The sequence below is a fragment of the Schistocerca piceifrons genome, chromosome 6 (assembly GCF_021461385.2).
Source record: "Schistocerca piceifrons isolate TAMUIC-IGC-003096 chromosome 6, iqSchPice1.1, whole genome shotgun sequence".
NCBI classification, from domain to species: domain Eukaryota; kingdom Metazoa; phylum Arthropoda; class Insecta; order Orthoptera; family Acrididae; genus Schistocerca; species Schistocerca piceifrons.
In genome coordinates this window covers 71123149-71137908 of record NC_060143.1, presented here as the reverse complement: position 1 = coordinate 71137908, position 14760 = coordinate 71123149, and positions in this window count along the sequence as shown.

Here is a 14760-nt window from a genome sequence, read left to right as displayed (position 1 = left end):
TGCAAGTTCAGATGCTTTATTCCCCTTTGAGAATTTTATATGCAATCATTGCTACCAAACAAAACAGTTAAGTAATACTGTAGTCAGTATATATAATAATACAAGACAGCTACACTGCATAGTTAGATAAATTATAATAACAATATTCAGTTATGTAATAGATCACCTACCAGAAAATGAGCTACATTATTAGGTGCATGATACAGACAATAAATAATTAAACAGTTATGTAAATGAAAATAAGTGCAAGAGAGTAATAAAGTAAATACACAAGATGATGCAAGATTATACAATACTGTCTTGTCTATGTTGTTTGTTGTTGTGGTCTTCAGTCCTGAGACTGGTTTGATGCAGCTCTCCATGCTACTCTATCCTGTGCAAGCTTCTTCATCTCCCAGTACTTACTGCAACCTACATCCTTCTGAATTTGCTTAGTGTATTCATCTCTTGGTCTCCCTCTACGATTTTTACCCTCCACGCTGCCCTCCAGTACTAAATTGGTGATCCCTTGATGCCTCAAAACATGTCCTACCAATCGATCCCTTCTTCTAGTCAAGTTGTGCCACAAACTCCTCTTTTCCCCAATTCTATTCAATACCTCCTCATTAGTTATGTGATCTACCCATCTCATCTTCAGCATTCTTCTGTAGCACCACATTTTGAAAGCTACTATTCTCTTCTTGTCTAAACTATTTATCGTCCACGTTTCACTTCCATACATGGCTACACTCCATACAAATACTTTCAGAAACGACTTCCTAACACTTAAACCAATACTCAATTTTAAAAAATTTCTCTTCTTCAGAAATGCTTTCCTTACCATTGCCAGTCTAAATTTTATATCCTCTCTACTTTGACCATCATCAGTTATTTTGCTCCCCAAATAGCAAAACTCCTTTACTACTTTAAGTGTCTCATTTCCTAATCTAATTCCCTCAGCATCACCTGACTTAATTTGACTACATTCCATTATCCTTGTTTTGCTTTCGCTGATGTTCATCTTATACCCTCCTTTCAAGACACTGTCCATTCCGTTCAACTGCTCTTCCAAGACCTTTGCTGTTTCTGACAGAATTACAATGTTATCGGCAAACCTCGAAGTTTTTATTTCTTCTCCATGGATTTTAATACCTACTCCAAACTTTTCTTTTGTTTCCTTTAGTGCTTACTCAATATACAGATTGAATAGCATCAGGGAGAGGCTACAACCCTGTCTCACTCCCTTCCCAACCGCTGCTTCCCTTTCATGCCCCTCGACTCTTATAACTGCCATCTGGTTTCTGTACAAATTGTAAATAGCCTTTCGCACCCTGTATTTTACCTCTGCCACCTTCAGAATTTGAAAAAGAGTATTCCAGTCAACATTGTCAAAAGCTTCCTCCAAGTCTACAAATGCTAGAAATGTAGGTTTGCCTTTTCTTAATCTTTCTTCTCAGATAAGTCGTAGGGGCAGTATTGCCTCACGTGTTCCAACATTTCTACGGAATCCAAACTGATCTTCCCCGAGGTCGGCTTCTACCAGTTTTTCCATTCATCTGTAAAGAATTCGCGTTAGTATTTTGCAGCTGTGATTTATTAAACTGATAGTCTGGTCATTTTCACATCTGTCAACACCTGCTTTCTTTGGGATTGGAATTATTATATTCTTCTTAAAGTCTGAGGGAATTTCGCCTGTCTCATACATCTTGCTCACCAGATGGTAGAGTTTTGTCAGGACTGGCTCTCCCAAGGCTGTCAGTAGTTCTAATGGCATGTTGTCTACTCCCGGGGGCTTTTTTCGACTTAGGTCTTTCAGTGCTCTATCAAACTCTTCACGCAGTATCATATCTCCCATTTCTCTTCATCTACATTCTCTTCCATTTCCATAATGTTGTCCTCAAGAACATCACCCCTGTATAGACCCCATATATACTCCCTCCACCTTTCTGCTTTCCCTTCTTTGCTTAGAACTGGGTTTCCATCTGAGCTCTTGATGTTCGTGCAAGGTTCTCTTTTCTCCAAAGGTCTCTTTAATTTTCCTGTAGGCAGTATCTATCTTACCCCTCATGAGATAAGCCTCTACATCATTACATTTGTCCTCTACCCATCCCTGCTTAGCCATTTTGCACTTCCTGTCGATCTCATTTTTGAGACATTTGTATTCCTTTTTGCCTGCTTCACTTACTGCATTTTTGTATTTTTTCCTTTCATCTATTAAATTCAATATTTCTTCTGTTACCCAAGGATTTCTACTAGCCCTCATCTTTTTACCTACTTGATCGTCTGCTGCCTTCACTACTTCATCCCTCAGAGCTACCCATTCGTCTTCTACTGTATTTCTTTCCCCCATTCCTGTCAATTGTTCCCTTACACTCTCCCTGAAACTCTGTACAACCTCTGGTTCTTTCAGTTTATCCAGGTCCCATCTCCTTAAATTCCCACCTTTTTGCAGTTTCTTCAGTTTTAATCTACATTTCATAACCAATAGATTGTGGTCAGATTCCACATCTGCCACTGGAAATGTCTTTCAATTTAATACATGGTTCCTAAACCTCTGTCTTGCCATTATATAATCTATCTGAAACCTTTTAGTATCTCCAGGGTTCTTCCATGCATACAACCTTCTTTCATGATTCTTGAACCAAGTGTCAGCTATGACTAAGTTATGCTCTGTGCAAAATTCTACCAGGTGGCTTCCTCTCTCATTTCTTAACCCCAATCCATATTCACCTACTATGTTTCCTTCTCTTCCTTTTCCTACTGTCAAATTCCAGTCACCCATGACTATTAAATTTTCGTCTCCCTTCACTAGCTCAATAATTTCCTTTATCTCATCACACATTTCATTAATTTCTTCATCGTCTGCAGAGCTAGTCGGCATAGAAACTTGTACTACTGTAGTAGGCATGGGCTTCATGTCTATCTTGGCCACAATAATGCGTTCACTATGCTGTTTGTAGTAGCTTTCCTGCACTCCTATTTTTTTATTCATTATTAAACCTACTCCTGCATTACCCCTATTTGATTCTGTATTTATAACCCTGTATTCACCTGACCTAAAGTCTTGTTCCTCCTGCCACCAAACTTCACTAATTCCCACTATATCTAACTTTAACCTATCCATTTCCGTTTTTAAATTTTCTAACCTACCTGGTCGATTAAGGGATCTGACATTCCACACTCCGATCCATAGAACACCAGTTTTCTTTCTCCTGATAACGACGTCCTCCAAAGTAGTCCCCGCCCAGAGATACGAATGGGGGACTATTTTACCTCCGGAATATTTTATCCAAGAGGACGCCATAATCATTTAATCATACATTAAAGCTGCATGCCCTCGGGAAAAATTACGGCTGTAGTTTCCCCTTGCTTTCAGCCATTTGCAGTACCAGCACAGCAAGGCCGTTTTGGTTATTGTTACAAGGCCAGATCAGTCAATCATCCAGACTGTTGCCCCTGCAACTACTGAAAAGGCTGCTGCCCCCCTTCAGGAACCACACATTTGTCTGGCCTCTCAACAGATACCCCTCCTTTGTGGTTGCACCTACGGTACGGCTATCTGTGTCATTGAGGCACGCAAGCCTCCCCACCAATGGCAAGGTCTATGGTTCATGGGGGGGTCTTGTCTATACCATAATAAAATTTTCCAAAAAGAGAATGTGAAAACTATTCTCATAAGACAATTAAAATTTTATACTATTATACACTCCTGGAAATGGAAAAAAGAACACATTGACACCGGTGTGTCAGACCCACCATACTTGCTCTGGACACTGCGAGAGGGCTGTACAAGCAATGATCACACCCACGGCACAGCGGACACACCAGGAACTGCGGTGTTGGCCGTCGAATGGCGCTAGCTGCGCAGCATTTGTGCACCGCCGCCGTCAGTGTCAGCCAGTTTGCCGTGGCATACGGAGCTCCATCGCAGTCTTTAACACTGGTAGCATGCCGCGACAGCGTGGACATGAACCGTATGTGCAGTTGACGGACTTTGAGCGAGGGCGTATAGTGGGCATGCGGGAGGCCGGGTGGACGTACCGCCGAATTGCTCAACACGTGGGGCGTGAGGTCTCCACAGTACATCGATGTTGTTGCCAGTGGTCGGCGGAAGGTGCACGTGCCCGTCTACATCTACATCTACATCTATACTCCGCGAGCCACCTTACGGTGTGTGGCGGAGGGTACTTATTGTACCACTATCTGATCCCCCCTTCCCTGTTCCATTCACGAATTGTGCGTGGGAAGAACGACTGCTTGTAAGTCTCCATATTTGCTCTAATTTCTCGGATCTTTTCGTTGTAAACAATAAGGGTCCTATCACGCTTCCCTGCGGTACTCCCGAAATTACCTCTACATCTGCAGATTTTGAACCGTTAAGAATGACATGTTGTGTTCTTTCTTCTAGGAAATCCTGAATCCAATCACAAACCTGGTCCGATATTCCGTAAGCTCGTATTTTTTTCACTAAACGTAAGTGCGGAACCGTATCAAATGCCTTCCTGAAGTCCAGGAATACGGCATCAATCTGCTCGCCAGTGTCTACGGCACTGTGAATTTCTTGGGCAAATAGGGCGAGCTGAGTTTCACATGATCTCTGTTTGCGGAATCCATGTTGGGTATGATGAAGGAGATTTGTATTATCTAAGAACGTCATAATACGAGAACACAAAACATGTTCCATTATTCTACAACAGATTGACGTAAGCGAAATAGGCCTATAATTATTCGCATCTGATTTATGACACTTCTTGAAAATGGGAACGACCTGCGCTTTCTTCCAGTCGCTAGGTACTTTACGTTCTTCCAGCGATCTACGATAAATTGCTGATAGAAAGGGGGCAAGTTCTTTAGCATAATCACTGTAGAATCTTAAGGGTATCTCGTCTGGTCCGGATGCTTTTCCGCTACTAAGTGATAGCAGTTGTTTTTCAATTCCGACATCGTTTATTTCAATATTTTCCATTTTGGCGTCCATGCGACGGCTGAAGTCAGGGACCGTGTTACGATTTTCCGCAGTGAAACAGTTTCGCAACACTGAATTCAGTATTTCTGCCTTTCTTCGGTCGTCCTCTGTTTCGGTGCCATTGTGGTCAACGAGTGACTGAATAGGGGATTTAGATCCGCTTACCGATTTTACATATGACCAAAACTTTTTAGGGTTCTTGTTTAGATTGTTTGCCAATGTTTTATGTTCGAATTCGTTGAATGCTTCTCTCATTGCTCTCTTTACGCTCTTTTTCGTTTCGTTCAGCTTTTCCTTATCAGCTATAATTCGACTACTCTTAAACCTATGATGAAGCTTTCTTTGTTTCCGTAGTACCTTTCGTACATGATTGTTATACCACGGTGGATCTTTCCCCTTGCTTTGGACCTTAGTCGGTACGAACTTATCTAAGGCGTACTGGACGATGTTTCTGAATTTTTTCCATTTTTGTTCCACATCCTCTTCCTCAGAAATGAACGTTTGATGGTGGTCACTCAGATATTCTGCGATTTGTGCCCTATCACTCTTGTTAAGCAAATATATTTTCCTTCCTTTCTTGGAATTTCTTATTACACTTGTAGTCATTGATGCAACCACTGACTTATGATCACTGATACCCTCTTCTACATTCACGGAGTCGAAAAGTTCCGGTCTATTTGTTGCTATGAGGTCTAAAACGTTAGCTTCACGAGTTGGTTCTCTAACTATCTGCTCGAAGTAATTCTCGGACAAGGCAGTCAGGATAATGTCACAAGAGTCTCTGTCCCTGGCTCCAGTTCTGATTGTGTGACTATCCCATTCTATACCTGGTAGATTGAAGTCTCCCCCTATTACAATAGTATGATCACGAAACTTCTTCACGACGTTCTGCAGGTTCTCTCTGAGGCGCTCAACTACTACGGTTGCTGATGCAGGTGGTCTATAGAAGCATCCGACTATCATATCTGACCCACCTTTGATACTTAACTTAACCCAGATTATTTCACATTCGCATTCGCTAATAACTTCACTGGATATTATTGAATTCTTTACTGCTATAAATACTCCTCCACCATTGGCGTTTATCCTATCCTTGCGGTATATATTCCATTCTGTGTCTAGGATTTCGTTACTGTTCACTTCCGGTTTTAACCAACTTTCTGTTCCTAATACCATATGCGCACTATTTCCTTCAATAAGAGATACTAATTCAGGAACCTTGCCCTGGATACTCCTGCAGTTTACCAATATTACGTTAACTTTTCCTGTTTTTGGTCTCTGAGGACGGACGTTCTTTATCAACGATGATAATGCCCTCTCTGGTAAGCCGTCAGGTATTTTATCGTTTCGCCCAAGGGGGGGTCCCTCTAACCTGGGACCGGACCGCAGCGACGCACAGATGCACGCCAAGACCGTAGGATCCTACGCAGTGCCGTAGGGGACCGCACCGCCACTTCCCAGCAAATTAGGGACACTGTTGCTCCTGGGGTATCGGCGAGGACCATTCGCAACTGTCTCCATGAAGCTGGGCTACGGTCCCGCACACCGTTAGGCTGTCTTCCGCTCACGCCCCAACATCGTGCAGCCCGCCTCCAGTGGTGTCGCGACAGGCGTGAATGGAGGGACGAATGGAGACGTGTCGTCTTCAGCGATGAGAGTTGCTTCTGCCTTGGTGCCAATGATGGTCGTATGCGTGTTTGGTGCCGTGCAGGTGAGCGCCACAATCAGGACTGCATATGACCGAGGCACACAGGGCCAACACCCGGCATCATGGTGTGGGGAGCGATCTCCTACACTGGCCGTACACCACAGGTGATCGTCGAGGGGACACTGAATAGTGCACGGTACATCCAAACCGTCATCGAACCCATCGTTCTACCATTCCTAGACCGGCAAGGGAACTTGCTGTTCCAACAGGACAATGCACGTCCGCATGTATCCCTTGCCACCCAACGTGCTCTAGAAGGTGTAAGTCAACTACCCTGGCCAGCAAGATCTCCGGATCTGTCCCCCACTGACCATGTTTGGGACTGGATGAAGCCTCGTCTCATGGGTTCTGCACATCCAGCAGGAACGCTGGTCCAACTGAGGCGCCAGGTGGAAATGGCATGGCAAGCCGTTCCACAGGACTACATCCAGCATCTCTACGATCGTCTCCATGGGAGAATAGCAGCCTGCATTGCTGCGAAAGGTGGATATACACTGTACTAGTGCCGACATTGTGCATGCTCTGTTGCCTGTGTCTATGTGCCTGTGGTTCTGTCAGTGTGATCATGTGATGTATCTGACCCCAGGAATGTGTCAATAAAGTTTCCCCTTCCTGGGACAATGAATTCACGGTGTTCTTATTTCAATTTCCAGGAGTGTATATAAAAACAAAGATGAGGTGACTTACCGAACGAAAGCGCTGGCAGGTCGATAGACACACAAACTAACACAAACATACACACAAAATTCAAGCTTTTGCAACAAACTGTTGCCTCATCAGGAAAGAGGGAAGGAGAGGGGAAGACGAAAGGAAGTGGGTTTTAAGGGAGAGGGTAAGGAGTCATTCCAATCCCGGGAGCGGAAAGACATACCTTAGGGGGAAAAAAGGACAGGTATACAGTCGCACACACGCACATATCCATCCACACATACAGACACAAGCAGACATATTTAAATATGTGTACCAACCTCAATAGCAGATGCTGCAATGTGGGATGGAAGTAGGCAGCGATATCAAATAATAGTGTATGCCTGGTCAGCCAATGGTAGTTTATTCTCATGTGCTGATGAGGTATGAGAGAGCAGTTGTAGTTGTAATTCCTGCAGCATTTTAACTAACCATAATGCCCAGATTTCTAAGTCCAGCATGACCTTCACTGTGACCTGAACTCGGAGGCGTCGTTATAGCTGGCAAGGCGTTCTGTCACCTAAAATTTTGTCATAAATGATGCTGTAGACTGCATCCACTGGCATACGTGAAAGACATTCCATGAGGAGCATATGAGCAGAAGCATATTTATTATGCTCAGATGGGTTTTACAAGTAACTAATAAATAGGGTTGTTCATGAAAATGGTTCATCAAACAAACAAAACAATTGTAGTCATCTACAATTCTGTGTATGTCCAACAAGTTGTCCACCAAGGTAAACCACGTCATGGGGTTGTCCATTTGTAATGGTGGCAGCTTCAGAAAATGGTATGGAGGCAGAGCTTGCTGCAAAGTCAGTAGAGTGTGGACTGTATGAGGGTTTGGAGAAATAGCATCCACTGGCATCAACAGTGCAATGGTGACAGGAGCAATGTTTTGATGAAAGTCTGGTAGTTTTGGTGGTGCAATATGACATACAGCACTCATAGATTGTGTGAATAAGGAGGCTATATGGCCACATGACAAACACATCGTGGGTAGCGCAGTAGCATTATGAAGCAAGACAGGTGAAACAAAAGCAGTGGTGCTGAAGTGTGTTGCCATTGATCCATCATCCATGATCTGTGTGCAAGGGGACAGCACATGAGTCCAAGCAAAACCTGACATGGAGGCATCAATGACTGCATGACTGATGCAGATGAATTCCTGAAGGAAGGCACAAAATCGCAATTGAGTGCCAAGTAGTGGGGCAGAACCATGACTGGTGCATTGTCCAGAGTCTGCACAGAGTGATAGGTCATGTAGATGCACTGGTATCCCAGTGCAGTTGACTTAAGTGTCTCATTTGTGGGTGCAGAAGTGGGCATATTAAATGCCATAGCAAGATTGGTGTGAAAGTTGGCATCAAATGTGTGGAACACTTGTAATGGTTGGCTACACTGGGGAGGGGTAGCAGTGCATGTGGGCCCCAAAACTGTACAGTTGTGTGGTCTGTATGGAGTGAGGTAGAAACTCCAGAGAGAGAAATCCAGAATCTTGTGCAGTAGGAACTTCTTGGTGAACATAAAATCCAGCAGCAGGCAACAGTACAGGTGTGTGCTGCACCTGATGTGGCATGATAAAGTCATCTGTTCCAGCAGAGTAAACACTGGTGAGCTGAATAGTCTTGTTGTTTTGTAATAGCCATGGGAGAACATTGTGCTCCACAATTGAAAGTCAGTTCTGTACAAGTAACATCCTGCACTGTCAGGAAGGTTGAAGGTTGAGTCACTGTTTGAGCTGGTGCTAACCGGTAATAACTGATGTACAAACTGAAATATATTCATACAACTCAGGGTCACCAATGTGGAATTTCTATCAATGCTGATGAGTTGCCAAATAGAAATAACCAAAAGTTATGATCAAATACTCTTTATGCACAGCACAGTAACCAGAAAATAAGACACACCGAGTAAAAACAAACACAATCCAAAATTAGATCCAAAGCTCACCACACCCAAGACAGAATACTGCCTACTCCAGAGTCACTGTCAATCAATGTTTGCCACTGGCTTAGATCTCAATACTTGCTACATTTATTTTTATTGCCCTTTATAAAGATAGACATTACTTTGTCTCTCAGCCAGTCTTTTGGTATATTTTTATTTTTCCAAGATTGATTAATACATGAAGTCTTAGATGCAGGAACAACCCTATATAATTCCAAAGTTCCATATTAGTACTATCTAAATCAGTGGCTTTCCTATTTTTGTAGCTTTTATAGCTTCCATAAATTCTCTCTATCAGTAACATCTAAGCCCACAAACTCTCTCATATCAATATTGTCCAATCCCTTTTTGTCATTTAATTCAGGTAGTGCTGAATTAAAGTACCATCATACTACAATCTTTTATAATGAGCTATCCATTCATTCTTCCCTATTTTATTAACACAAGTAAAATCATTTTCTTGTCTGTTGAGTGACTTCATCAATTTAGAAGCAATACTTTCTCTGACATAAAATCATGTTCCATATTGCTACTCGAGTATTCCCATGATTCTGCATGCATTTCTGAGTTACACATTTTGCATTATTTCTCTTCTCTTTATATTCATTATACTTTTCATTAGTGGAATTATTTATGTAGGTCTTGAAAGCTTCTTGTTTTTTGTTAGTTGCTTTTCCCATCTCTGGTGTCCAAATCCTTACTCCTCTACATTTCCTATATTTCCTTTTCTACCCCAGAACATCATTAGTTATTTTTGATATGGCTATTTTATGTTTCCTTGTTCCTCTTCCAAGTCTTCTATTACTTCTAAATTTGCTAATTTTTTTGTCAAACACTTTTGATAGAGATCTCTTATGCTGCTATCTTCTAAAAGCTAAACTTTAAGAACTTGTTCTTCTTTCTGATCCTTAATTGTTTTCTTTGGTTTTCTCCATTTTGCATAGATGTTAATTATTGACACCAAAAAGAAGTGATCTTATCCAATATCGTCTCCTCAATAAACTCTGGTGACTCTAACCCATCCCCGAAATCTCTCATTTATTATTATATAATCTATAATAGATTTATATCCCCTCACCGATCAGGTCAATTTGTGTCTGTATTTCTTCCAAACGAAATTATTGGTAATTTTTAAATGATTAAAGGTTCCAAAATCTCTGAGTATTTATCCATTACCATTATATATGTTTTCTCCAAATGTGTCCACTATTTTTGTAATAGGTATATTTCTGATTCTAGCTTTGATGTCTCCTATAAGTAAAATCTGATATTTTATTGTATTTGTTTAAGGTCACTTGTAACTGTTTGTAAAAGGCCATGAACTTATCAATTTTTCCTTCTTCTGGTGCATAAGTTTCTGTTATTCTTAGAATTCCTCTTGGACCATTAATTCCTAAGTACAATGCATTCATTTACATTTTCATTGTCCAATATTTTATCTTCTCATTTTCTACGAATATAGATGACAACACCTTTATTTTCTCTTTGTTGTTGCTTTACTCAACTGCAGATCATAATATAGTTATCTATATCTTTAGTCCCAGATGTTTTTCTCTTTGTTCTGTAATTGCTGCTAAATCTATTTTCTTTTCTTTCAAATGTGTAGCTAATTTGACTTACTTAAGAGAAAGCCTCCTACTGTTCCAGGTGGCAATTTTCCAATCTCCGTTAAACCAGTGCCTCTTGTTTCTATTTCTTGCCCATATCATATCCTGCTGGAATAACTATAACATTGAGTACAGAGGACATGCTGTACCATACTCAGTTATGTGAGTTAGGAGCTGTGGCTGTGGCCAGTAAAGTTCAGAGATGGCAGTCCCACCACTGTTAATATTATTTTTTTTTTTTTTTTCCTGGCTACCAGTTTTTGCATAGAAATTCATAAATGAAATAGAAAGAGATCTCCAGGAGAAACGATTTTAAATTACAATTAATACTTACTTCACTATGTGACGTCCCCTACTTTCTTTTATTTCTTTGGTGATTGTCCCCGGTGTGGATGTACTGGCTGAAACAATTAGGGGGTGGAAGTGCATCTACTTTCTACTGTAAATGATGTAGCCGACAGATGCACAGTTGCATTTTACAGTCTTTTACTTTCACTGTTCACAAGCCTCCAATAATACACAATTATATATGGCCAGTGCACTATTGTTTAAACTTTCCATAAGCCACATTAACAGTTGGCAGATAAACCTTCACATACTGCTACAATAGTTTACTAATGAACATCTACAAGCAGTAAAAACCTAACCACAATAATAGAAAGGTATGTATGGAGCAGACACTGTCATTGTTTTAACATAGGGCCTAATTGTGTAACACTTATTTTACAGTTAAGTTGAAGCATCATTGTTGTTCTAATCAACACAGGTTTCTCATCTGAAACTAGGCCGTGGACTGACTGTCTTGTGACCAAAAACTGGGCCCTTATATATCATCACAATAATAAGTGCTGAAACTACACATTGTTTGAACTTAAGTTTACAAAAATTACAATAAAAACTTATCTCATTAAATTAACTGAATACATCATAAAATTGGGTCTTTTTAATAGTTTCTTCTACTGCAAGGGTTAAGCTGAATTATTTGTTTAAATGATGCAATTAACAAATATCGTTATGCAAACAATACTTTTGACAAAACTGTTAATTACTTCAGAATTAATTAAGGACTGGCTTTGATAACATGTTTTCGAATAGAGCCAAATAGTTCCTTTAAGAATACTATTAGTTGTTCCTCTAAATGTTTATAATTAGTACAGAATTTATATTTGTTTATAAGTCAACAATAGAATTTAAGTTACGAAACAATTACTGATTTCACCTTATAACAAAAGATACTAACTAGACACAGTCAAAATAAATTATAAAATAAATTACATACATAAAACTAAGCACAAAATACTTTAAAACTGAGGGCCAACCTTTCTAGTTTATGGAAATGCAGATTATATTCAAGTATGTAAATGGTAATTAGTCAGACATGAAAACATGAATTTTAAGGAGGCAGATGGCAAAACATGGGGGGAAGTAAAAATATCACAGTTTGCTTTGTCACAACTACCTGCCAGACATTTTATATTACTGGGCAAATGATCCAAACTTTTTATTGCTGACATATTTTACAATGGAAAATAATGATCATTTTTCCCTCTAGTGTTGTAGGTATGTATGTTACTGTTTTTCTCAAACTGTGATGGATTATTTATGATGAATTTCATTAGTGAAAATATGTACTGTGATGGTGCAGTTAAAATGCCTGTCTCTTTTAGAGATGCCTACATGATATCCTCGGGTAAATATCAAATATTATTGCTCATTTTTGTGCAATCAATATTTTATTTGTAAGCAATGAGTTACCCCAGAAAATTATTCCATATGACATTACTGAGTGGAAATAAGCATAATATGTCAGAAGGTTGATACCTTTGTTTCCAAGATCAGGAATTGTATGGAGAGCAACAGTACCAGAACTTAACTGTTTGAAGGGTTAACAAATATGCTTCTTACAGCTCATGTTTTCATCAGTATGTACACCCAAAATTTTCAAGCATTCTATGCTGTTTACTGAGACCTGCACATGTGCTACCTCAATTGTTAGTAAGACACTATTTGTTGTACAGAACTGAATGTAACATGTTTCTTCAGAATTTAAGGAGAGTCTGTTTTCAGAGAACCACTTAATAATCCTTTGGAAAATATCATTTACTAACTCTTCTGTTAATTTCTCTCTAATGGGCTTTATTATAACACTGATACTGCTGGCAACAAGTACCAATTTTTCTTGTTGAATGTTAACTAGAAGGTAGTTCACACGCATAAGGAAGAGAAATGAACCCAAAATTGAATCCCCTTGGACTCCCTTTGTGATTTTACCCCACTAACTAAAATTTTCAACTTTTCTGAGATTGTCTGAGTTATTCAGTACAACTTTTGCAACCTGTTTGTACAGTATGACTCAAACAGGTTGTGAGTGAAGCCATCAGTTCCACAAAACTTGAGTTTTTCTAAGAGAATGTCATGATCTACACAATCAAAGCCCTTGGTGAGATAAAAAAAAATACCAACAGGTGATATATTATTACTTAAGGCTTGTACTATTTGATGAGTGAATGTATAAATAGCATTTTCAGTTGACTAGAGGTGGCAGGGGTGAAATACAGGGAGCGAAAGGCTATTTACAATTTGTACAGAAACCAGATGGCAGTTGTAAGAGTCCAGGGACATGAAAGGGAAGCAGTGGTTGGGAAGGGAGTGAGACAAGGTTGTAGCCTCTCCCCGATGTTATTCAATCTGTATATTGAGCAAGCAGTAAAGGAAACAAAAGAAAAATTCAGAGTAGGTATTAAAATCCAGGGAGAAGAAATAAAAACTTTGAGGTTCACCAGTGACATTGTAATTCTGTCAGAGACAGCAAAGGACTTGGAAGAGCAGTTGAACGGAATACACAGTGTCTTGAAAGGAGGGTATAAGATGAACATCAACAAAAGCAAAACGAGGATAATGGAATGTAGTCGAATTAAGTTGGGTGATGCTGAGGGAATTAGATTAGGAAATGAGACACTTAAAGTAGTAAAGGAGTTTTGCTATTTGGGGAGCAAAATAACTGATGATAGTCGAAGTAGAGAGGATATAAAATGTAGAATGGCAATGGCAAGGAAAGCGTTTCTGAAGAAGAGAAATTTGTTAACATTGAGTATAGATTTAAGTGTCAGGAAGTCATTTCTGAAAGTCTTTGTATGGAGTGTAACCATGTATGGAAGTGAAAAATGGATGACAAATAGTTTGGACAAGAAGAGAATAGAAGTTTTCGAAATGTGGTGCTACAGAAGAATGCTGAAGATTAGATGGGTAGATCACATAGGACGGCGTGGAGGGTAAAAATTGTAGAGGGGCACCAAGAGATGACTACACTAAGCAGATTCAGAAGGATGTAGGTTGCAGTAAGTACTGGGAGATGAAGAAGCTTGTACAGGATAGAGTAGCATGGAGAGCTGCATCAAACCAGTCTCATGACTGAAGACCACAACAACAACAACTTTTCTGGAATCCAAACTAATTGTTACCACTTAAGTGTGCAACTACTCTTGAGCGCATTACTTTTTTTAATATTTTGGGATGTCAGTAAGGAAACAGGATGATAATTTTTTAAGTTGTCTTGACACTTTTCTTATGAAGTGGTTTAATAATTGCATATATGAGGTCTGTTCAAAAAATTCCATACAAGATGCATTGTGCATGATGCATTCAAAGATTCTGCATCTGGATTTCAAGACATGAGCAAACTGAAATGTTACATTTCTCTGCAACCTCTCCGATAGTTGGTCTTCAATTGGCATGCACAGTTTTGTTGATGTTCCTGACATGAGCATTGTCGGTAGATGTCAAAGGGCATCCTGAATGAGAGTCACCTGTAACTTCCATCCAGTCATTTTTAAACCATGTGAACCATTTGTAACAAAACAGCA